The 26,899-nt window shown below is 42.1% G+C and overlaps 1 long non-coding RNA gene across 1 annotated transcript in view; it reads left to right on the forward strand.

The window, feature by feature from the left end:
- LOC147856657 (uncharacterized) overlaps positions 1–26,184 on the forward strand; it is a 44,981-nt gene extending 18,797 nt beyond the window's left edge. The window contains exon 2 of the long non-coding RNA XR_015530659.1: positions 26,151–26,184. This is a non-coding gene — a long non-coding RNA (uncharacterized LOC147856657). The remainder of the gene's footprint in view (positions 1–26,150) is intronic.
- The last annotated feature ends 715 nt before the right edge of the window (positions 26,185–26,899 follow it).

Genomic DNA, 26,899 nt, shown 5'->3' on the forward strand with positions numbered 1-26,899 from the left:
ACATCTCGATCAAGCACATAATAAGTCGCTGAGGTTTTTGATATGGGTTGACAAGTCCCCGTTCTATCGTGGTGACATGTCGCAATTTTCGTGTCACTGCTGGATATACCAACAGATTTGAACCTCCCACTTCATTAGAATGCTCATTGATTCTCTGTTTCTTAATTTCATCGAAGTAGCCAACCGTGATTTATTCAATGGCATTAACGAACCGAAAAGTTGGCCCTCTATTTACAGTGGTCTTGATCCTATAAAAAATAATACATTTGAGTTAAGAATAGATTGAACAACCTTAAGAAATGCAATATAGTGAAAGACGCCTATAAATAATCCTTACCACGCAAGGTTCTCGATGCCATGGCAATGAGATCTCAAAGCTTGAGCTACCGAGTATCCTTGGTCGATACTATGAAAGACAACTATTCGCCACAAGGATGCAGTCGTTAGCTCAGCGAAATCCTTGACCATATTCTCCAATTGTTTAAACCTAAACGGTTCATCATCATATGATGACCCAGCCATTTGAACTCCGTAAAGAATATCTGCAATCATTAGCGTATATTTCTTCTTTGGCACCTTTTGGATCAAGTCGACGACATCACCGCAAACCACATTGTAGTAAAGATCTCTCGTAATATCTTTTTTGTGGCTAAATTTTTTAAAGGAGCCATCTTCCTCCATTTCATACGCCTTGACTAAGCGACGATCCTTTTCTTTTCTAGCTCGCTCGAGATGTGCAAGGAAGGATGTAGGGAAATCGTGTATATCCTTAACTTCTCCTTGTTTCTTGCCTTGACACAGTTTCTAATAGAAGCAATATGACATTAGGTATTATTATACAAGCTCTACATATAATGAAAGGGTAATGAAAAACCATCAATACTAACCCAATCCTTGAATGCAATAAAATACTCTAATAACGCCTTATATGAAGACGTTAGAGGATAATCCTCGGTCACTTGTTCCCAAGTTATACATCCAAGTTGTTTCATCATAACTTCTTGGATCTTCATGTACACCTTATGATTGTATAATTAGAAATCAAGATTAGAACTTTGAATTACACCATATAGACTACAATTTCAGTATTTGAAAGACTTACTTATTGAACTCAGTGACCATTTCTTCAAGGCTTAAATCTTTCGCCACAACTCTTCACAAAACAGACACAAGAAGCTGCTCGTCCTTAATACCTTGCATCGCTCTCCACAGAGACAGCTTCATGTCGTCTACGGCTTCTTCAATTGTCAAGTCAATTTTCTTGGCGGCTTGTGACTTTAACTCTAGTTGAGGGTCAACCTTACATTTCTTTTGTCGTTGACCCTTTACCTCCTTATTCTCCCACATTGAGAAGATTTGATCTTGTAGGTCCCATACTTCTCCATCTCTAAACGCCAATTGAAACCAAGACTAATATTTTCGAAGACCATCAGACTTAACATTATCATCTACAACAATGCCGACTTCATGCAGATATTGACGTCATAGGCCTAGATGTAACTTCACACCAAACTTTTGTTTTACGTCCAAATACTCGTGGTGGAAGAACCGTATACACTCAATGGACGACATTTTCTGCCTATAGTCATTATCATTATTATGGTCCCATGCCAACAGCTTAGCCTCTTCGGTTGTGAGCCCAACATAAATTTTGCACTCGGCATACTTGAAGAAGAAATTCGTTGGATGTTCTCTCACAAGTTGCCGATGTGCCTCCGCTGAATGCAATCCACCAATGACAAAGTAATTATATTGATCATGCTTTCTAATATCAAAATCTTCAATGGTTTCACATTCTTCAGGATCTACCATAACAATAAAAGGCACCACAGTGGCATGAGGATTAATTTTCATTTTTTTCTTGAGATTTTGAACATGCATGCGGTGTGGCTCTCTAATCTCAAGTGGTCGTCGACCTGTTTTTTCATCAATAGGGGGCCGATGGATGTGTGTTATAGGCAAATTAAACACTTGCCCTTTCCTGACCAGTTTACGCTGCATTAACTCTCTCCTTATCTTATTCTGCTCGGATGACAAAACACCCGATGCTAGCTGAGCTCCTGGCGTCCCCTTATTGTCCTCCTCTTCGTTTTCACTTGTTGAATCGGTGTCCGACATTTTGGTTGTCTTCTTCTTTGGTGGTCTTGACTGGACTTTGGATACCCTTTTTATGGCCTTCAATGGGGAGGGCACTTCATCTTTTAGAGTTACATGGCCTTGTATATAAGGCCTCAAGGTAACAATAAGGTTTTGTGAGCTTTCAAGATCTTTTTTGAACGCTTCTAGCCCACAAGATTCCTTTACTAAAAGATCTTCTGAAAGGAACACTTTACGTACCCCCTTGGAGCACTCTATCATTACCAGTATGTTGGCCGAATCTGCATCTTCGTAGTCAAATCGTAGAATACAACCATACATAAATGGGATTTCCTTTCCAATCTGCCCCTCCCCCTTCTTCTTTGCTGTATACAATACGACTTTTTTCTTTGAGTCGACATATTGCATACACCATTCCTTGTCCGTTAGATCACGGTCAGGAAGGTCTTCACCTCCAGTAGCGGCGACAAGTTTCTTTTGGCTAACGTCAATGTGTGGCTGAGATTTTGTCTCCTCGTTGAAGAGAAGCTTTTTTCCTCTCTTCATGGTCTCAGGAGCTACCTTGGTCTGGGCTTCGATTGGAGAACCCTGTATGCGAAGCTTTATTTTCTTCACGGGTCGGTCCGACAGGTTCTCAAATGACCTATTTAAGAAAGTACATGCAAAAACATAAGTTAGGTGGTCACGTAGATTAAGGTTGTATATTAAAATATAAATAAGAAGATGAAGAACAGTTCTCACTAGCAGGCGATTAGTGGTGAAGTGAAAATATCAATCATGCATTCAGAGTACATGGTAGTCCTATATTAAAAAATCTATTCTAGGCAGGGCTATTCAAACCAGAAAATATATATCGTAATAAGTAAACAGGGTTATATATTCTTTTAAAGAGGAGGTATGACTTATATAAATTCCAGACCTATATTGAGGAGAATTTGCTAACATAAAGGTAATTTGTGGGTTATTTTCTACTCTTTTAAGCTATAGTAGGTCATAAAACACCTATAATTAGGGCATGTTTTTTTAAAAAGTAAGGCAAGTCAACATAAAAAAGACTGATTTTGATAGACAATTTGATATCTTTTCCACACAATAATTAATTGTTGCCCCAAAAACACAATTTTTCTCTTTCAGGGCCTTCTTTTATACAGGAACTCGATACGTCGTATCGAGTTCCCGTTTAAAACTTAAACTTTAAACGGGAACTCGATACGGCGTCTCGAGTTCGTGTTTAAAGTTTAGGTTTAGACAGGAACTCGATACGCCGTATCGAGTTCCCGTTTAAAGTTTAGGTTTTAAACACGAACTCGATACGACGTATCGAGTTCCTGTTTAAAAAGCAAAATAAAAAATATGAACTCGATACACCGTATCGAGTTCCTGCACAAAGTTTGTATTGTATTCAGGAACTCGGAGAATGAAGGTAGTGCCAAGGAAACATTGAATAACATTGGCGATGGTCACAACAAAGAATTAGATTGTAACAAGGTTACACCAACCTCTATGCAGGAAGAGAAATCTGGGAGCCCTATGCATATTAGAAGAATCCCACAAAGAATTCGTCTGGCTAGATTTAGCTTGGTGACATCAGATAAACAGATTGGATTTGATGTCCAAAAAATATGTTGTGCCCGTGGTTGTATGTCTATGATTGGAAAATCAAAGTTGCGAGAATTAAGGCGATACTATTTTTCGATGACTGGTGATGAGCAAGAAACTTACCTCGGGTCACATATGCAACTAGTATCTGACAAATGTACGGGGATCAAAGTATCATTCGAGTATTATATATTCCATGCGCAATAGATATGTAGAGTTGCATTCAAAATTGTGTCATGTGTTAGTAACATGCGGCTACATAGAGTACAACAACGTCTACTTAGCGGGGATCAGATGCTCAATTGTAAAGAGGTTCCAAGTATGAAAGGTGCAATTGGAAGACATGCTATTGGTTGGATGAGAACTTACTTTCAGTGAAATTGTTAAGTAATGCTCACTACAGGTAGGATGCACCTTTTTGATAATTATACACGTCGGGAAGTTTATGATGTCTATCGATCTGATATGCTGGGCTCACGTAATAAGTCTATCACCTATAGCCAATTCACAAGATTATGGAGAGCTCGGTTTTCAAATGTTATCATTCCTCGTAAAGTACGTATGGGGTATTGCTCCATTTGTGCAAATCTTAAAAGTTAGGCTAAAGGTGCAAAGACATCAATGGAAAAGGATATGAGTAAGAAGTTACTACAAGAGCATCGTGAGGCACAATCCTTAGAACGAAAGAAGGCGATGCATCATAGAGAGAAGTGTTTGAAGAGGCCCGAACAATACATGTGCTTAATGATAGATGGCATGGACCAGAAGAAGATGTGCTTGCCGCATATGCGGAGGCTCCCCAAAGATGTCAATGATGAGTGCCTTGTTCAAATGCACTTGGTGGGATGCTTGGCTTATAATAGGTTTGTTGGACCTCACGTCTTCATTACATACCCCAATGTTCACAATGACCCTAACCTAACAGTTACAGTCATTCACCGAGTTTTGATGTCTTGGGGCCAACCTTTCTCCCCTGTTCTATACATTCAATTGGACAATACTGCTAGAGAGAACAAAAATTCAACTGTATGTAGCTATCTAAGAATGTTGGTCAACCAAGAATTGTTTAGGAAAGTGAAAGTCAATTTTCTTTTGGTTGGCCACACACATGACCATATAGATAAGATGTTTAGCACATTCTCCAGACAGTTGTCTCGGCATGATGCTTTCACTTTACCTAAACTATTTGATGTCATTTGTGATGCATATACACCACGCCCAAAAGTGTTACACTTGAAGGAGGTATATGACTTTCAAAGATATATATCAGATGGGGGTGGTGGGAATGTTAAAGTGCTTGCTCAGTTAAACAATATAAGTTTCAATCACATTTTTATGATAAAGAAAAATGGAATAAGTGGTTCTACACTTTTGTATGCTAAACAATATTCATCTTCTACAACATGGGAACCTGAAGGTGGTTGCCAGTTATTACTTTGTATGCCGAGTACAATTGTCCATGGAGCTAAGCAAATGCCAATTGAGAAGAAAGGACAGTTGCAGAGCAACTTGGTATGAGAACAAAAATGGTCATGGCTCCAAGCCTTAGAAGAAAAAAGAAAGCATATTGAGGCCGCCAAGAAATATGCCGCACAACAAGACACGTCATGGTGGGATGTATTTTATAGTAATCAGAAAGGAATTATAGACAATTGTGTATCTGGTGATAATTGGAATTTGGAAACGCCATTCACATGGTCGCTGCCACATGATCGCGTAAATAGAACTCCGGAGCAACTAGCAAATGCGATTAATGACAGCTTAGTCCATCCACAACAAAGAGACTTTTATGCGGGACCAAGGATGACCAAAACAGCCGAAGCTAGATGGCAAGGCAATTTGCAAGAGCTCACCGCGGGGATGTTGATTGCAACGCCGGTTGATGAGAACTCACATGGCCACCAATTTTGGGTTGGTAAAATTCTAGAAGTACTAATGCATGAAATAGAAAACACGATCAAGTCTATAAATGTTCATTGGTACAACACCAGAAGTGCAAATGCTTTTACAGGTAAGTATACATTGGAGATGATTGAATGCCCAACAAGAAGGGGAGGTAGGAAGAGGTAGCGAAACATTCGTAACACCTCGACCCTTGATATCTCTGATGTGGATATCATCATGTACGACTTCACACTTACAAAAGCCGGACGATTAAGGAAGTCAACAATAGATATAATAAAAGAAAAATTACCAGGTCTACAAGGTGGCTCGAGTCAAAGGCAAACGAGATCTGCTACATATAATCTAGAGTCAAACCATTTGGTTTATGACGAAGATAATGCACTGATTGGTACATCCGAGGATGATGAGGAGGAATCGTCATTGTATATTAGTTATAGTAGTGATTCTCCGTAAAGGACTGATCATGAATGTATATTTGGCTATTAAGTGTAACTACATTCCACTTGTAACAAATCGAGTAATATAAAAGCATGTGTTTTGAATTCTTATGATTTCTAAAAAATCGTTTCTTATAAAATAACATTGGTTGTAAAGTTTGTGATATAAATTGAGAATGTATCTTTTTGAAATTCGTCTTTTTTTAGTTACTTCTAAATCACGAAAATAGTGGATTTTTAACCTTTTTCATAGTATGTTTGAACATGTATGATACTGGTATCAATGTGTTTTGTAAAATCATTGAAAAAGTCCTAAAATCAGCCAAAATTTCCCTTATCCTTCCATTTATGCGCGATCCTTCCACTTGTGAACGCGAACGTGTTGGAGATGATGAAGCTAAAATATGCCTCGATTGTCCGAAGCTTGATGTACGCAATGGTATGTACCCAAACGAATATCGGATATGCACTCAGAGTGGTGATCCGGTTCATGAGCAATCCGAGAAGAGAACATTGGGTCGTAGTCAAGTGGATACTCTGGTACTTGAAAGGAACCTCAAGCATGTGCCTCCGGTTCGGCTCCGGTAAACCCCTATTGTAAGGCTTCACCGATTCGGACATGTCAACTTATGCGGAGACCAGCCGGTTTACATCCGGATATGTCATGACATATGCATGGGGAGTTGTATCGTGGCAATCGAGTCTGCAGAAGTCCGTTGCACTGTCGACAACGGAAGTGGAGTATATGGTAGTCCTAGAAGCCGACAAAGAGGTAATCTAGATGAAGGACTTCATCGGAAAGCTAGGGATTCGGCAGGAGGAATTCCGGCTCTATTACGACAGTCAAAGTGTCATCCACCTCGCGAAGAACATAACATACCATTCCCGAACCAAGCACATCCAGAGGAGATACCATTGGTTCTAGGAGAAAGTAGAAGATAACGAGTTTTCACTGACGAAGATCCACACGGAGGAGAACGAGTCGGACATGTTGACCAAGGTGTTGTCAGCAGAGAAGCTGAACGTGTAATATTATGTTGGCACATGATTGAAGTTTCATGAGAACTAGAATGCTAATGTCGTTCTGGTTCCAATTAAGGAGAAAACACAAGTCTCTAGTATTTATCAACATGAAGAAAAAAAAAAAAAAAGAATTATCGTTATTATAGATGCCATCATCTTTGTTCTTGGCTATGTTTTTTGAAGTACTTCAACTACTAATTAAATAAAAAGTTATTTGCTTTCATAATTTTGGCTTGAAAATAGGAAGCCATTATGACCACTCCTAGTTTTTAGTGTAGCCACTTAGAACACTAGAGTGAATATAAGCATCATAAAACATTTGGTTTTTATTAATTAGTGTAGCAAGGGTTTTTAGGAATCACCTTGTCTAACTAGTCAATTAGTTCCTTTATTTGGATTCATTTCATTGATTCCCTTGGTGGAACCTAATGTAACGACTAAAGGGCTAGTCACTTTTGTAACTGCACTCGATCAAAGCATTTGCCCATTGATGGTTTCGACATTATTTCTATTAGTATTCAGACAACTAGGATTTTATGTTTTCGGGCAAAGGTTTCTGATTAGGCTGTAATGGATATGTATGTGCATTTGTATAAACAATAGTGATAGGAAGTCTACAATACTCATTACCTAGTACTATTTAGAGTATTTTGTTTTCAAACGATATTCACAAAATTTCCGAGTAGCTCCCTAACACTTCTTAAACACTAAGATCACTTTTCTAGTTCCAAAAACAATCCTATCTCTCCATAATAGAGGAAGATGGAAGTGAATTGGTAGTATGCATATGTATATGTTCATTGGGAAAACCTAAATACCATCTAAATGTGATCTATGGGATTGGTCAAGTCAATGACAAAGATCGAATTTGAATTCTATTAGAATTTATGTTATTGGATAGTGCAGAGCAAGCATATACTTGTGGAATGTTTTGAAGACTTAATGCTTTTAGATGATAACACATTCTATGTTAGAGACTTAGGTATCATATAGGGTGAGTTTATCCACATATCTAGGAGTCCTTGGGATGCTTCCACTAGCTGCTAGAGTTTTTGAGAGCAAGAGGCAAGTGTTCATAGTCGTTTGAGGCCATTCCTTCATAGTATACGCATGCTCGATTGTTTCTCCTACAATGTTCTTCAAAACATTCCCACATGTATTTACCACAAAGTGTTTATAGTGTAAAATGCACATAAGAGATCAAAACCAGTCTAGTTAGCTTCTTATTTCTTACTCAATTTATAATTTATACAAAGGTACCCATTTGGGTTGGCTTAGCTTAAAAGGGTATGCTAAAAGGGTGGGTCGGCTTAGGTACATGCATCCTAAAAAAGGTGTGCTAAAAGAGTGGCACAAAGGCATACATGCACACCACATTTCCCCCTTGAGAGAAACAAGGAGGTTTACAACATGGGGAAAGGATGGGGGTCAGAAGATGGGCCCAGGGTGGCATGTTGGCAGGTTCGGAATGGACGTTAATGGACGATTCTGGTGGGAGGTGAGGATCACGCCCATATGGTGCTCTAAAAGGGCTGATTCGTGCGGCAACCTCCTGCTTGAGGGCCTTGTTGAGGCGTTCGGTGAAGATGGCGTGGGGATGTAAACATCTACGAACATGTAGTTGAGTTGCAATGATGTTGAGGATGTCCCCCGTGGAACTGTTGGCCTTGAAAGTTGGATGGGGCTAGTGATGGAAAACGAGCTATCAATTGGCGAATAGAGATCAATCACTCTTGTGGACTGAGGGCCACCTGGACTTTGCTGAGGTGGGAGACAAGAGGGCTATCGTGTCGGAGGGGGATCGAGGAAAGATCCTATGGCGGCGAAGATCAATCGCTCTTGTGGACTGAGGGCCACCTGGACTTGGCTGAGGTGGGGGACAGGAGAGCTATCATGTCGGAGGGGGATCAAGGAAAGATCATATGGCGGCGAAGATCAATCGCTCTTGTGGACTGAGGGCCACCTGGACTTGGTTGAGGTGGGGGATAGGAGGGCTATCGTGTTAGAGGGGGATCGAGGAAAGATCATATGGCGGCGAAGATCAATCGCTCCCGTGGACTAAGGGCCACCTGGATTTGGCTGAGGTGGGGGACAGGAGGGCTATCGTGTAGGAGGGGGATCAAAGAAACTCATGGGACAAGAAGTTAGTGGGCAACCTAAGGTGAAGGGGAAGAGTTGGTGGGGCAAGTCATAAAAGTGGTGTGAGATGGTGATCGCAAAAAAAAGGACTTGGATGGAGTGAGCGGTGGATGTCGAGAGGCCTAACTAGTGAAGGCGGTGCTAATGGATGAGATACTACTACAAGAGACTAACAAGAGTGTCGATGATGGTGGCGAGGGTGATGCTACCTACGAAGCAGAAGAGGTTAATGTTTGGATGTGGGGGATTGGTACCCCGCATCTTCACCAATATGTGAAATGCACATAAGAGATCAAAACTAGTCTAGTTAGCTTCTTATTTCTTACTCAATTTATAGTTTATACAAAGGCACCCATTTGGGTTGGCGTAGCTTAAAAGGGTATGCTAAAAGGGTGGGTTGGCTTAGGTACATGCATCCTAAAAAGGGTGTGCTAAAAGAGTGGCACAAAGGCATACATGCACACCACAATAGCAATCATTATTTAATACTCTCACAATCTCATCATAATTAAGTGACCCAAGTCAATGTTCAACACTTACATTTTGCAACGACATCTAGTGAAGTAATGATATGGTGAGACTTGAGATGGGGTGCATTGGTTAGTATAAGCTACAAGGATCACATGGTGTAGATGTCGCTAGTTAGCACAAATGTCAAAATGATGGTATAGGAAGGAGTGATGTGATGCACCGAGAAGTGTGACACATTCCGAATACATGTTCTACATGTATTTTAATTCCAATAGTCTCATAGTATTAGCTCTCATTTGGTTCAAAAAGGGCAATTCTTGGAGGGGAGGGCTGACTTGGGTTACCAAGACATTTTTGTGCTGACATAATCGACCAAAAAAAGGTGGATGATGAATATTAGGCTCATCCTCCTCCACCTCCTACCTGCCCTTGCATTCTTCCTTACGGCCCTTAGCCCCTTTATATCTGGTGTCTCAACACAGTCGAGCACGACAACTTGCACCGCGAGCCTCCAAGCCTTGCAAACGGGTTGTGGTAGTGACACAAGTACCACGGCCAGATGTTGATACATAGTGAGAAAAGCCAAAAATATAATTCTCAATATTTATCAAAGAGGTATATAACTTAACAAAAACGAAGGCTTTTTTGTGTGCTCATCAGAAAACAGTGAGTGTTTGTTTTTCCGATCCATCTTTTTCTATGTGTTGTTCATCTTCTTCTCTGCAGGAAAAACAACAAAAAATAGCAGCTCTACCACACCTCCTTGCTTCTCCAATAGTGGTATTTGTCACGGGCACACCAATTGTGGACTTAGACGAGGCACGGATGATGGGGATACCAGCGACGAGCTACGAACTTGGAACTAGAAGTGATGAGGGTAGAAACTCGGGAAATTGGGAACGATGACGTGAGGAACTTGAGACATTGGGACCGACACAAGAGTATGAAGACAGAGATGAACGTCAAGGAGACAAGATGAGGCGAAACAAAACTTAGAATAGATTAATGTGTCAATGACTGGTGTTGAATCCCTTGAAAGGAACCAAGCAGGTTACAAGTATTTATACTGTGAGCTCAAGTACATTCTAGAGAATGTACTTTAGAGAATATTTTGGAGAATGTTCTAGAACCTACTAGTTCTAAAACTTTCTAGAGGTATGTGACTAGAGAGTATTTCTAGATCAATTACATTATATACAAATACATGCTCATATCAAAATGGTTGAGCGTGATATCTTGTTGACGTTAGGTTGCAGGTTTAATACTCATCGTAATTGTATCGTGACATTATCCTCCCCTTTATGGCCCACTCTCTCTTGGGGAATGTGGAGGCTCATTAATCATGGGGAATATGGAACATATTAGTTATGTGTCATAGAATATGATTCTATGGCACATAGTTAATGTTGTAGAGGGTAGTGGTGACTTTTGACCTTTGAGTGCTCATAGATTCTCAAAGGTGCGTTCACACACTGGACTAGGTTGAGCTTGATTCTCAACAGATAGATTACGACACAAAACACAGAGTATCAGGAAACAATATTCTATTATCAGGGACGCAATTGATACAGTACTATTCAATTAGCTTTTTATAGGCTTCCCATGTCCCTTTTTATAGGGATCATGGACGATTACGACTCGGAGTGTGTTGAAGATAAAATCCAAAGAAATAGATTATCACAACTTTCTTGGAATCGGTAATGGCTCCTATAAACTATACGGATAATGTCGGGGTATCTTTGGTCTGTAGCATGTATCACATGTCTGAACATAGTCTTCAAAAAATTTTCGCATATGGGGTCACCAAAATGATCAGGTTACTAAATCCAAGGTTTTAATACTACCAAAATGTCCAGTCGTATATTTATCATAAAAATCTTGTACAACTCGAAGGCGAGATGAACCATTGGGAACATACAAAACATTTTTAAAGAAGAGTAATCCATCATGCCATTTGAATTGTCGATAATTTGTGCCTGATTGTTATGACCGCAAATAGGATGCTCAAGTGGGATCAATTTGATCTAATATATCTTGGGCAAAGACATATGTCTTCAGATCTTGACGTATTATATCAATAATGTTGGAATCCAATGGAGTATCGAAAACCGAAGTTTCTTGAAGTCGTGCAGGACCCAAGATTACGTGCTTTTGATTATCAAAGGCCAGATCACCAAGACGAGGTGCTAGGTACGAGCATCATTATAATGCATCTACCTTCCCTTGTTGCTTGCCCGGACGAAATGTAATCTTGAAGTCGAAATGAGTGAGAAATTGTGCCCACCGAGCTTGTCTGTTAAATACACGAACATTCTGGAAATGGGCGAGGTTTGTGTGATCATTGAATATAGTGATTTGATAAGGAGATCCTTCTAGAAAATGCCTCCATTGTGCAAAGCAATCCCTGTCGCTAATAATTCCTTGTCATGTACTTCATAGTTGATTTCGGCAATGTCAAACTAGCGTGAGTGGAAAGCCACGGGATGTAGCTTCTCATCGTCACCTTGTTGTGACAAAATAATACCAACTGCGAAATTTGACGTGTCTGCATCCATAATAAATGTTTTTTGCGGATCAACATGAGCTGAATAGGAGCCGATGTAAATGCTTTCTTGAGATCCACAAAAAAAAGTAGTATCCGCTTCCTTAGTCCAAACAAATGATTTCCCCTTCTTTGTGAGTTGTGTGAGAGGCAAAATAAGCTTTGAGTGGTCCTATATAAACTTGCAATAGAAATTTGTGAATCCTAGAAAACATTGCACGTCTCGCACTAATCGTGGAGTCTGCCACTCTAACACTGTTTGGACCTTAGCGGGATCCATCAAGATTCCTTCAGAGGAGATGGCATAGCCTAGAAATTCCACCTGTTTACAATCAAAACTACACTTTTCGAGTTTTGCATAAAGACCATGTCCTCATAGTCGTTTTAGTACTAAACATACATGAGAATCATGCTCTTCTTATGTTTTTGAATAAATTAGTTGATCACCTAGGTAGATAATCAGACAGGTGTCCAAAAGATCTTGAAAAATGTCATTTGCCATGTGTTAGAAGATTGCTAGTGCATTGGTGAGCTCGATGGCATAACCGTAAACTCGAAATGCCCATATCGGGTGCAGAAAGTTGTCTTCCACTCGTCTCCCAATCGGATCCGTACGAGGTTATATGTTCCTCATAAGTCAATCTTTGTGAAAAACCTTGCACCATTAATCTTATCTAAAGACTCGACATCAGGGGAAGTGCATACTATTTCTTATGGTGACCTTATTCAAGTAACGGCACTCCACGACTAGACGAAGTGATCGATCCTTTTTCTTTACAAAGAAAATAGGTGCACTGGCTGGAGATTTCGAATGTTGAATGAACCCATTCACCAAGTTTTCCTCTATGTAGGCTCGAAGAACCTCAAGCTCAGAGGGTGACAAGTTGTAGATTAGTTCCCACGGTGGTTCTTTTCCTGGTTTTAAATCAATGGGGCAATCATACGGTCGATGTTGAGGAAGAGTATTAGCTTTTACCTTATCAAAAACATCGGCATAATGGTGATACATCTTTGGAAGTTGAAGTGTTGACTCCCTCTTAATGATAATGAAAGGTTTCACTGATATTGCGAATAAAAACATTGGTTCCTTTCGTCTTTCTTCAGGCAATTGATGTAGCGAAATGGTTGAAATTCTATGAGTGGTTGCATGAGATTGATGATACCTGATTTCTCCCATTCTCCAATCGATTTTGGGGTTGTGTAATTCGAACCATGGTAGCCCCAAGAAAATTGGATACCTTGGACTGCTAATTATATTAAATGATATTGCACATACCAAATTATCTAGGACAACACGAACCGGCTCTAACTGTTCTGCAATATTTCTATAAGCAATGGGGCGACCATCAATGACTACTATGGAAGCTGGGCAAGTCTGATGAACTTGAGCAAAATTCCTATCCATGATGCAAGAATTAGCTCCGGTATCTAAGAGTGCTAGGACATGTACTGGAGGGTTGCTTGTAGTAGTAACTTCTACTTAAGCGAAGAACACCTTGCTAATTTTCTTAGAAGGAATGGAACCACTAATGGGTTGCACAGTTCCAAGGTTGTCCAACAAAAACGACTCTTATTTTGGCTGGACTTAATCCTTTAACTCTTCTTCTAGTTGATTGAGGACTTCAAATTTGTTTGATAAACTTGGGCTACTAGGATTATCAGACACTCGTAATGAAATAGAGTCGGGTTTAGTACTAGCAACTACTTGATTTACCTGTCTTCTTGGCCTATGGGGACAATTTACTACAATATGCCCTTGACCACTACAATATAGACATAGGCGATTTGCTCGGTGTCGTCGTTTTTCCTCTTCCGACAATGGTCCACGACAACGTGTTGTGTCAATTTCCATTGGTGTTGGTGTATTTGTCGGGGACGCATTATATGAATCCTTTGGAAAAGTTTTTGCTACAACTGATGCATATGTGGGCTTCGATCTTGTCCTTGGCATTTGTAACTATTGTTTGAACAGTTGATTATCCCAGTGCATTGCTCAACTGATTGCCTCTGTGAGCAACTTCAGTTCTTCAGGAAAAGTCAAGAGTAAGTCTTTGACATCATTGCATAAACCATACCAAAATTGCTCCATCAATTCTTGGTCGTCCCTGGCGAGTAGACGGAAATACGCAACATAAGTTGAGGCCCAATGATCTCCTTGGCGCAGTCTTCGGATCTTATTGATTGTCGTCCTAATGCTATCGATATCTCCAAAACTCCTCGAAATTATTTAACAAAGGAGATCCTTTTTCTAACAAAGGGGCAAGTCATGATAATGTTGTGCCACTAAGTAAGGTGCCTACTAGTCCCACTCGTGATGCATTGGTGGGATATCGAGAAAGATGCATTTGAATCACTAGGTGTACCTGATTAGGGAACCCTCCGATTTGTGATCGCGTTCCACCGAGTTTCATGGGAAGCCCAACTTTGGGTTCTCTAGGGATCCGTTGAGTACTCAGTCCTTGTTGTTGCAACAACATGATAGTTGCTTCCAATTATTGCACGCGTATAGCCAACTTCCCATGTTGTTGTTGCATTTGCTTCTTTTCTACAGTGATTTGGTGAAGATCTCCCAACAAACGTTGATTTTCTTGTTCCGGTGCTACAAATTTTTCTTTCAAGCATTGAAGCTTCAAGAAGACAGATTGGTATTCTAGTGCGCTAATAGTTGCCATTAGTATTAGAGGAAGGAGGGATAAGAAGATTAACATTAGACGAATGGAAGATAAGAAGATGAGCAATTCGGTTCAAACTGTCAGGAATAGTACTAGAGGTAGAGAGAATTAGTACTAGAGAGGTAGAGAAGAGAGAAAACATTGTGTGAGGATCACGAGAGAGAGAGAGAGAGAGAGAGAGAGAGAGAGAGAGAGAGTGTGTGTGTGTGTGTGTGTGTGTGTGTGTGTGGACGAGAGAAGTATGATAATAGGAAGTATATTATATGAAGAAGAGTACAAGGATAGCTACGAGGCTTAAGACTAGCATTGAACTGAATTGGTTCTGAATAGTGCCATATGCCTCTTTTTATAGTATGATCAAGAGTATTCTTGAAGTTTCTAGAATGTTCAAGAGTAATCTAGAATATAAAGGATTTTAGAGTAATTAAATAACAAATGAAAATATATTTTTTGTATTATAATTGACATCCTAGTGGTATGGTTTCATTCCGTGTAACATAAGGGGTTCAATTCCTTTTGGGGCCATACCATGATAGTGACCACCATTCTTTTATTGTCATCGATGTCGGCTTGTTGTTGTGTCGAATCTCCTCTATTTGGTGTCTGATGATCAACACGTTTTGCATCATCTCCTTCCATAGGGCAAAGTTGTTGTCATCAAACTTTCTGATTTCATGGCCTGTGTTGGATGTTGAAGCCATTGTTCTTTGTAAAGGGTGTATGTCAGCTTGAACTTTTCCTTCAATTTTCTTCCGCTTCTTATACCGACATTGCTTGTTTCCAAGATTGCTTTGATACCACTTTGTTTCAGACATTGGTTGTGTGTCTGGTCGACTATAGTATGTAGGATAGTATGTAATATACTCGAATGCATTGGCAAACATTCTTTTAAATTATACGAATGTGTATGTTATCAAAACATTCTTATGTTTTTTTTTACACTTTTTACCATAACTTTCATACCTTGAAAAAACATTTACCTTATAATAAATAATGAATACAAAAGTATGGTATTTACCATACTTCAAGGGTGTTTACCATACTCGAATGATTGAAACATTCACAAATGTGAAGGCACAATATGGTACGTATGGTTCATACTATGGTATGTTACAGTCTATTGGTCGATTGTGGTCAACCGAGCGGAAACAAGTGTGGATCTTGTTGAGGAACAAGCAAGACGTAGAGTAAGTGTGAGGATCTGTGTAATATTAAGAATACAACATATATACATAGAGTATCCACAGAGAAAGACAGTTACACGATTATGGCAAAGAGAGAAGATTTGTATTAACATTCGTCAGATTGTACAAGGAGGAATTCCTCCTAGTTAGACAAGATGGAACTAGTCCCTAACTCCAAGGAAGATTTCACACTAGAGATAAAATGGGTTGAGTAGGAATTTTAGTCCAACACCAACAGTGTACAGTCCTCTCCACAATAGATGTTGAATACATAGTTGTGTTCGAAACAAGGAAAGAAGCTATCTGGCTGCAATGACTGACGGTTGACTTTTCGACCAAGAGACAGATCGTCAACATCACTCCGACCTTGCTTTGCGATTCATAAAGCGCAATACACCTTGTGTGAATCCCAATGTACCATGCAAAGAGGAAGCATATAGGGGTAAGGTATCATCATATTTGGGAGCTCGTCATCGACAAGAAGCTCGAAGTCTGAAAGATCGACATCAAGGTGAACATCGTTCATTGCCTGACCAAGCCGCTCCCATATTGTCACTTCAGAGCACTTAGAGGACAGATGGAACCACAACTAGATTGCCAAATCCAAGGAAGTAGGAGAAGTGTACGAGCCGAAGGTTTGATGGGCCAAAAGCCAACCGAGTCAACAGAGCAAAGCCAACCGCACCGACCCAACCGAGCTGACAAAACAAAGCTGACCGAGCACTGAGCCAATCGGAAACAACTCGACTCTCCAACTACTCCCGATTTGATGACCATAGCTTAGCTTGTATCTCTAGTAGATTGTATCTAGATTTATGGGGGAGATCTCTCCCCGAATTCTTGTATTAGTTAGAGTAGTCCTTTTACATGGGAGTTTGTTAGACTAAAAGGCCCTACTCCAACCCGACTATTGTACGTCTAAGTGTGTATTCACCTTGGAGTTAGGGCAAAGCCCACTCATGTATTAATAGGAGGAACTTCCTTCTTGTACATATGATGCAGAATAATAAAACGTCTCTTTAGCCTACCTACCTGTGTTAACTATCTCTCTCTATGAATACTCTCTGTGCATATTGTAATTTTGATACTACACAGGTTCTCACGCTTACACTATGAACTTTGTTGTTCCTCAAGAAGGTCAACATATTACACATTCCGCATAAGCCTACACAATTGGTCACAGTTGACCAGCTGACTATACAATAGTAGTCGACTAGACACTACACTAAGTGTCAACAAACCCTACAAACATCCAAGGGGCACATGCCACTTGTATATAAACATGACATATTGTATTGTTTGAACCATTCCGGTTCAACACTAGTCATCGACAAAATTACTATGGTTCTCACTCTTATATATTTTCTAGCTATAATAAAATATATCCACTTATCGCTCTTTCTTTTCTTATTCAATTCTCTTTTGTCAAGTTATGACACTAAGACCATGAAACCTTAATTGTTGTCCTCCCATGTGTTAAACCCTTGTTCTCAACAAAATAATGAAATATGGAGCAATAGATATCCATGGTTGTGAGTGTGAACACATGACTTGTAATAATGAATATCTGTGGGCCATCATATGCATAGATAAGTCCAATATTCTAACTCCCCCCCAAGCGCTTATTTCCATGGCAACAATATCAAGAAATATAATATTGTGGGTTCCATAATGTCTTTCTCTCTTTGGGACAATACGGATGTGGTACCTTTATTTCTCTTTCCCTCGGTTTTTGGGAAAGTGTAGGGAATCGGGACACCTCTTTCTCCTCTTGTAAAAGCACCTACCTACCTATAAACATATCCACTTGTTATAACTTAGCCTCCTTTATCTTACCGATGCATATGTACGGAGAGGGACGTGCTATTAAACTAATATAAAATATATTGGGATACCTCTCTCTCTCTCTCTCTCTCTCTCTCTCTCTCTCTCTCTCTATCAATTGAATAATATAGTAATAATACTACTAATACTAATTGTGATCATCAATGCAACCTACTAGTGAATTGCCAAAAGCATGTGTATGGGTATTTTAGTTCTGTCTCAATGATATATATTTTTTGTTTTCTCAGCAAAAATGCAAATTATCAATAGCATGCCAACACTCATAAAAACCACCTAAAACATTGGTCCCTCCAAAAAAATGTTGTCCTAATCGAAACTGTCAATACAGCAATAGAGTTAATATAAATCACAAATTAATCCATTCAACATACAACGCACATTCTCTAACAACACAATGAGGCATGTCTCTAGAATCTCACATACACGTTTTATATTCAAATACCAAATACTTGTTGGGATTTCGGTCCCTCCGGATGGGATGTCCGGAGATGAATGACGGCAAGCCCGGTTGCGGTTACGGAACCGGAGGATGAAGAGTACCCGGCATGAAGCCGGATGAAGAGTACCCGGCATGAAGCCAGATGAAGAGTACCCGGCTACGGATCCGGATGATGAAGACCCCGGCTACGGAGCCGGATGACGAATGTACCCGGAGAGAGATCCGGATGCGGGGACATATTTGTGAATATGTTTGCCAAGGGCCCTTGAGGCTATATTTGTAAATAGCCCGAAAGTCATATTTGTATAAATATAACTTAGGGCAAACAGTTTAGTAGTGTTACTCATTTTTTCTTGATTTTCCACTTAGAGGGAGCTAAGTGAGCAGCCGAGAGAGAGAGAGAGAGAGAGAGAGAGAGAGAGAGACGAAGAGGTCGTTGCCTCTGTGTATTACCGCCGCCTGTGGCGAAGACAGTGAGCCCAAGGTTGTTGCCTTGTAGCTTCACCATTGTACATCTCTGTTTATAGTGATAGTTGGAGTTTGAGGACTCCCGTGGTTTTTCCCATTTAGGGTTTTCCACGTAAAACATCCTGTGTACTCTTCTCTCTATTATCTTCGTGCATTTTGTATTTCCTGTTTTCTGTGAGTTAATCCTATTCCTCGGTTGTGGCCGAGCACTGTGTTCAACAAAGTGGTATCAGAGCGACGGTAACACAGAAAATGGAAGGCGGCGGTAGTGGGCCTCCGGGCATGATGGTGTTGAACTCACAGAACTACGCCGACTGGAAGATAAAGATGGAAGACCTTCTCATCGTTCGAGACCTGTACGAACCGATCGACAATGCCGAGATACCAAAGGGGGTGATAGAGTCGGAGTGGAAGCTCCTGAACCGGAAAGCCGCAACGACGATCCGGCAATATGTCGATGTAAGTGTTCTGCAACATGTGGCGAACGATATGAACGCCTATGAGAGGTGGCAGAAGCTGTCCGGACTGTATGAGAGGAAGAATGCTCTGACCCGGACCTCCCTGATGAGGAAGATAGTGAATCTTAAGTACTGGGACGGCGAGAGCATGGTCGAACACGTCAGCACGTTCATGGGATTCGTGAACCAGCTTGCGGCGATCAAGTTCCCGTTGGATGACGCAATGCAAGCCATCATGCTGATGTGTACCCTTCCGGAGAGCTGGGAGAATTTGGTAGTTACTCTCAGCACCTCCTGTAAGGAAGAGAACTTGTCTTTACTAACGGTAAAGACAAGTATTCTAAATGAAGAAGCGCGTCGGAGAGATAAAGAACCGGCCTCCGACTCGAAGGCGCTGCTTACCGAATCGGAACGGGGAAGACAACGGTACCGGAGTCTGCAAAGACGGGAGAAGTCGGGGACACGGTCGCAGTCGAGGGGAAGACCTACATGCTTCTACTGTGGGAAGCCGGGGCACTTCCAGAAGAACTGTCGGCATTTCCGGAAAGACAACGGAACCGACGGTACCGATTCGAAGAAGTCACCGGAGCGAAACGGTGCATACCGGGGAGCCACGGACCGGAGAGGTCCGGATCGGCGAGGGCAGGACCGGAAAGGAACGACGGCACTCGCGGCAAGTGAAGAAGAGATAATGCTCATTACCGAAGAGAGGGAGCTGAACCTTGCCGGTGAAGAGATGACCTGGGTGGTCGATTCCGGAGCGTCGTTCCACTTGACCCCGGAGAAGAAATACTTCTCATCCTACACAGCCGGTGAGCACGGCTGTGTCCGGATGGGAAATGAAGGTACATGCCGGATTGCCGGCATAGGAGACGTGTGGCTGATGACATCAACCGGATGCAAGATGCTGCTGAAGGATGTCCGACACGTTCCGGAGGTTCGATTGAACCTGATTTCGGCCGGGAGGCTAGACGATGAAGGCTACACGGGTAGCATCCGGAACGGTGTCATGAAGTTCAGCAAAGGGAGCCTGATAGTGGCTCGGGCCCGGAAGGTCAACACTCTGTACCTGATGAATTCCCGGCTATGTCCGGAGGAGCTGAACGTGGCAGCTGACACTGCCGGTGAGCTGTGGCACAAGAGACTGTGCCACATGAGCGAGAAGGGGATGAAGAGGCTTGCCGAAGACAACCTTATTCCAGTGAAGCATGTGCACCTGGAGAAGTGCACCGATTGCCTGGCCAGTAAGCAGAACCGAACCTCCTTCCACTCAAGGCCACCGACGAGACGTAGCGCACCATTGGAGTTGGTGCACACTGACGTGTGTCAAGTAGAAACGAAGTCACATGGCGGAGCCCAGTACTTCGTGACATTCATTGATGACCACAGCCGGAAGCTGTGGACGGCACCGTTGAAGACAAAGGACCAAGTATTGTCCGTCTTCAAAGAACTCCACGCGAGAGTGGAAAGAGAATCCGGCAAGAAGCTGAAAGCACTACGAGCGGATAACGGAGGAGAATACCGAGGGCAATTTGAGGAGTATTGCCGTTCGATGGGAATTCGGCTCGAGTTTATTGTGCCGAAGATGCCGGAACTGAACGGGCTGGCCGAGAGGATGAACCGGACCATAATGGAGAGGGTCCGGAGTATGCTAGCACATGCGAAATTACCCAAGGGATTTTGGGCTGAGGCAATGTCGACGACGACATACGTGATAAACAGATCACCCTCAGTACCTTTGGACGGAGACACGCCACAGAGAGTGTGGACCGGTAAGGAAGTGTCCTACCGGCATCTGAAGGTGTTCGGGTGTCTTGCATACGTGCATGTGGCAAAGGACCGGAGAGGAAAGTTAGATCCAAAGACCCGGCCATGCATATTCCTCGGTTACGGCGACGACGAGTTCGGCTACCGAGTATGGGACCCGGTCGACAAGAAGATATTCAGGAGTAGAGATATCATCTTCATGGAGGACAAGACACTCGCCGACTGGGAGTCGGAGAAGAAGATGAAGAGCTCCAAGTCGACCGGTGAGGATCAACTCTACGAGGAGCAGTCCCGACCGGCAAGGGACCGGTTAGCACTCGAGGATCCGGCCGAAGACGGTGAAGAAACAGAACCGGCCGAGGAAGATGAAACTGATACCGGAACCGGCCCCGATCCCGAAATGGATTCGGATGAAGAGGAAACGGAGGAGCCGGTTACCGAAGCTCCGGAACGGAGATATCCTCTAAGAGAGAGAAGGGCACCCCGGAGATTTCCGGAACCAGAGCACGTGCTGCTAACCAACGAGGGGGAGCCGGAGAGTTTTGAAGAAGCAAAGCTTGACACCCATAGCCGCAGGTGGTTAAGTGCCATGCAGGAGGAGATGGATTCCCTGCATGAGAACCACACATATGAACTTGTGGAGTTGCCGAAAGGAAAGCGGGCACTTCAAAACAAGTGGGTGTTCAAGCTGAAACCGGGAGATGCCGGAAACCCCCCGAGATACAAAGCCAGGATCGTGGTGAAGGGGTTCCAGCAGAAGAAGGGCGTCGACTTCGACGAGATATTTGCCCCGGTAGTGAAGATGACCTCCATCCGGACGGTGCTGAGCATAGCGGCAAGCATGGACCTCGAGGTAGAACAGATGGACGTGAAGACGGCATTCCTTCACGGTGACCTTGAAGAAGAGATCTACATGCAGCAACCGGAAGGATTCGAGAAGAAAGGGAAGGAGCACCTGGTATGCCGGTTGAAGAAGAGCCTTTACGGACTGAAGCAGGCTCCCCGGCAGTGGTACCGGAAGTTCGACTCCTTCATGACCGACGAAGGGTACCACAAAACGCAGTCCGATCACTGCGTGTTTGTGAAGAAGTTCGAAGGAGGAGACTTTCTAATACTCCTCCTGTACGTGGACGACATGTTGATCGTCGGACGGGACCAGGTCAAGATACGGATGCTGAAGAAAGCGCTTCACCGAACCTTCTCAATGAAGGACCTGGGTCCGGCGAGGCAAATACTAGGGATGCACATCATCCGGGACCGGAAGAAGAAGCAGTTGTGGCTGTCACAGGAGAAGTACGTGACAAAGGTGCTTCAACGGTTCAACATGTCGGAAGCAAGACCGGTCGGATCGACCCTCCCTGCAAACTGCAAGTTGTCCAGCAAGCAAAGCCCCAAGACAAAGGCTGAGAAGGAGGACATGATGAAAGTACCATATGCCTCTACCGTCGGAAGCTTGATGTACGCAATGGTGTGTACAAGACCGGACATAGGATATGCAGTCGGAGTGGTGAGCCGGTACATGAGCAATCCCGGCAAAGAACACTGGAACGCGGCCAAGTGGATACTCCGATACCTGAAGGGCACGGCAAACGTGTGCCTCCGATTCAGCTCCGGTAAGCCCGAACTCGATGGCTTTACCGATTCGGATATGTCGGCTGATGCAGATACCAGCCGGTCCACATCAGGGTATGTGATGACGTATGCAGGGGGAGCTGTTTCATGGCAGTCAAGGCTGCAGAAGACGGTTGCACTGTCAACCACGGAGGCGGAGTACATGGCGGCTGTTGAAGCCGGCAAGGAAATAATATGGATGAAGGACTTCATTAGAGAGCTTGGTATCCGGCAGGAGGAGTACCGGCTCTACTGCGATAGTCAGAGTGCCATCCACCTTGCGAAGAACGCGGCCTACCATTCCCGGACGAAACACATCCAGTGTAGATACCACTGGATCTGGGAAAGGATAGAAGACAAGGAGTTCGTGCTGACGAAGATCCACACGGACGAGAACGGGTCGGATATGCTGACTAAGGTGCTCACACTCGACAAGCTGGAAGCATGCCGGAAGAGGATCGGATTAGAGAGACATCCCATGCCGAAGTGAAGGGGGAGTTTGTTGGGATTTCGGTCCCTCCGGATGGGATGTCCGGAGATAAATGACGGCAAGCCCGGTTGCGGTTACGGAACTGGAGGATGAAGAGTACCCGGCATGAAGCCGGATGAAGAGTACCCGGCTACGGATCCGAATGATGAAGACCCCGGCTACGGAGCCGGATGATGAAGACCCTGGCTACGGAGCCGGATGATGAAGACCCCGGCTACGGAGCCGGATGACGAATGTACCCGGAGAGAGATCCGGATGCGGGGACATATTTGTGAATATGTTTGCCAAGGGCCCTTGAGGCTATATTTGTAAATAGCCCGAAAGTCATATGTGTATAAATATGACTTAGGGCAAACAGTTTAGTAGTGTTACTCATTTTTTCTTGATTTTCCACTTAGAGGGAGCTAAGTGAGCAGCCGAGAGAGAGAGAGAGAGAGAGAGAGAGAGAGAGACGAAGAGGTCGTTGCCTCTGTGTATTACCGCCGCCTGTGGCGAAGACAGTGAGCCCAAGGTTGTTGCCTTGTAGCTTCACCATTGTACATCTCTGTTTATAGTGATAGTTGGAGTTTGAGGACTCCCGTGGTTTTTCCCATTTAGGGTTTTCCACGTAAAACATCCTGTGTACTCTTCTCTCTATTATCTTCGTGCATTTTGTATTTCCTGTTTTCTGTGAGTTAATCCTATTCCTCGGTTGTGACCGAGCACTGTGTTCAACAATACTCTCGTATAATTGAGCTGTTCTTGGGTCCACAAAACGAGTAGTTTATGAAGTAGTGATCTAACGTTGACATAGCAAAAAAGCCAGAAAAAGTGGGGCGCCTCAATATATGTACATATAACGTTGACAAAACCATGAACTTGGCATATTAGCTTGAGAGTGGAATTTGAAGGAGGAGGACATGTATATAACGTTGACAAAACCATGGAACTTGGCATATTAGCTTGAGAGTGGAATTTGAAGGAGGAGAAGGACATAGAATTATCATGAAGGTGCTCCTCCTCCTGCTCCTATATTCCATTGCCTTCCTTACGGTCATCTTCTACGGTGTCTCAGCACAGTCGAGCGCAGAAAAGTGTGCTCAGATCGCCAAAACTGGATTGCCAACTAGGTGTTCTCACATCTTATGTTGCATTATCTATGAACAAAATGTCAATGCCTACCCCGACTGCTATTGCTCCGCCTTCAACAGCACTGACGTCCGTCTATATGCCTTTATCTGCGGCTTCCCGCTTCCCCAGAACGTCACTTCATGCTTCCCACCAGGTATTATTATACCATAACATACTTATACATACACATCACAAGAATCCTTTCATGTATCAATTAATCAGACAGGGCACACACACACACTGACTGACTGACTGACTGACTGACTGACTATAGTGGCTTAAATGCACCCCATTTCATTCCATCCATTTCATGTTCAAACGTCACCTTTATTAGCATATGAAATTGGAACGTTAAATATAATTGAAGGGATCCATTTTGAAGATATCCATGCTCAATCGATAGATTGGTGGGGTGTAAATTGTAATATAAATATATATATATATATACATATGCCTGCTTCCAGAATGTAATCCTCGATATGTTTATACATATATTATGCGCGGTTTGATGTGAAGCCATAGGGCTCAATGTGACCGCCTGTATTTGTAGACGCACCCCCACCCCCACCACCTGCTACTCTCTTCACATCGCCGCCTCCTCCTCCCCCACCATCTAACACATCTTATTCTATTGCTGCTGCTAATTCTCTCCATCATCATCATCATCATCATGTGAAGGATTCACTCCTCATCAGCATCGTTGTAACTACAGTACTCGTGGCACTGCCCTTCTTCATGTGAAGGATTCAGTCTTTTAGAGTTGTTGATGATGATCCAACAAAAATTTAACTTGCTTAATACCTTGCAAGTTGTCCATCTGTACCGAATACCTACTTATTTATACCACCATAAGAAAACATATGTGCCTCATACATACATACCTTGCACTCTAATATCTCCTACAACATTCCCAACAATGATCAAAATAAGCGTGTGTGTGTGTGTGTGTGTGTGTGTCCCTAGTGAGAGACACCATGGATCAAGAACATTAAATCACTTTTTCTTGTTTGTATTCAATTTGTGGCATTGCCCAAAGGGATGGATTAATTCTTTACAATTAACCTGTGATGTATAATAGCTTTAGTGCCAAAGGCAACTTTTGTTTGGTTTTCTTGCCCAAAGTCTACGGATGATGACCGAGGATAAGATACCGGAACTAAGTCAATGGTTAAAATCACAAACTAATTTGGGCTAAGGTATTGGTTAGGCTTCATTTCTCCAAGATTCCTCCAAAGATGGCAACACGTTATTACAAAGTTGACCTAATGATTAAGCCTACCTAGCCAAAACAACTCAAATACACCAAAATACAACGTTTCCAAAAATTCACCTGTGTCTTAGGTGAGGCTATTTTTACGTATTCAATTCATTCGCTTTCTTACATATTATAGGAAGCTCATACACATTTGCACATATCATGCACATGCATTCTAATTGTAGGAAATCATTCACTCTTATCCTATTTTCAAGTCAAAGTCCAAATCTCACGGATTTAGAATATTGTGATATCAAATCTCACAAACAAAAACTCACTTAGAAAAGAACATACAAAGTAACTCATAGGAATTGAACCTTGCACCTCTACATATGGACAAACCTCGAGAAAAAATTGAGTGCCGGAAAATTTACAAATCGATACATTAGGTTAATGTACATATGTACTAAGAGGTCTACATTATATATGCACGCATGATGTATGTATGTACGTTAGTATGTGTATCAATAAAGATGACGCTTGCAATATTAGAGAATCATCCGATCTAGTCTTGTAAGAATATGGATGGTTTCAATTTGAAGGAATGCCAAACTGTTACACCAATCCTTGTCTAACTACATCTAATGTAACCATTCTCTGTGTGTAATGCATGTGCCATACATTACCTACGTACGTAGATGAATACCATGTAAATGAGAATGCTCATTTTTCTATTCCATGTAAATGTGAAGGATCAATTTTAAAACTTAAGATTGATGAAATTTCTTCTTATTACCTAGCTATGTTGCTAAGAGAACTACTTTGTGTAACGATCACCATCTCTAATTTTGGGCCAACTTATGTGAATTATGCAAACACCCATTACCTTGGTGTTAAATAACACCATGATAAAGCTTGTCAAATTTGAAAAATATAACTCCAAATTTGTCAAGCAAGTGTACATTGTACTAGATAATCCATTTGTACAATGCAAAAGAAAAAATTGCCCATTGCTAGCACATGTCATTTAGAGCTAATCCCAAAGGCAAACCGCAATCAAAACTCTCTAAATGATGACCTTTGAAAACATCCCTCACACTTGCTAAATACCAAGATCACTCTTCCAATTCCCAACAATCATATCTCTCCATAATAGAGGAAGATAGAGATGAATTGGTAGGCATCCATGGTTGATTAAACGAGTCAGTAAAGAAATTAAGGGGAATCATAGGATCCAATATTTGTGCCAAATGGTGGGCACATTGTCGTGATGTGGTGTGGCCAAAGGTAGAAAGTGGGAAATGGGAGGGTCCACTCACAATCATAACAAAATATGTATATATAATAATATATTATTATATATAATAAAAAGCCATAGAGCTTGTACTCAATGAAAACAACCAAGGGTTGCACAATTTTGACGAGACTCTTACTTACATTATGCAAC

This window comes from Azolla caroliniana, unplaced genomic scaffold, assembly GCF_043228905.1.
Source record: "Azolla caroliniana isolate FFs.n. ecotype wild unplaced genomic scaffold, voAzoCaro1.0.p SCAF_13, whole genome shotgun sequence".
In the NCBI taxonomy this organism is placed as follows: Eukaryota; Viridiplantae; Streptophyta; class Polypodiopsida; order Salviniales; family Salviniaceae; genus Azolla; species Azolla caroliniana.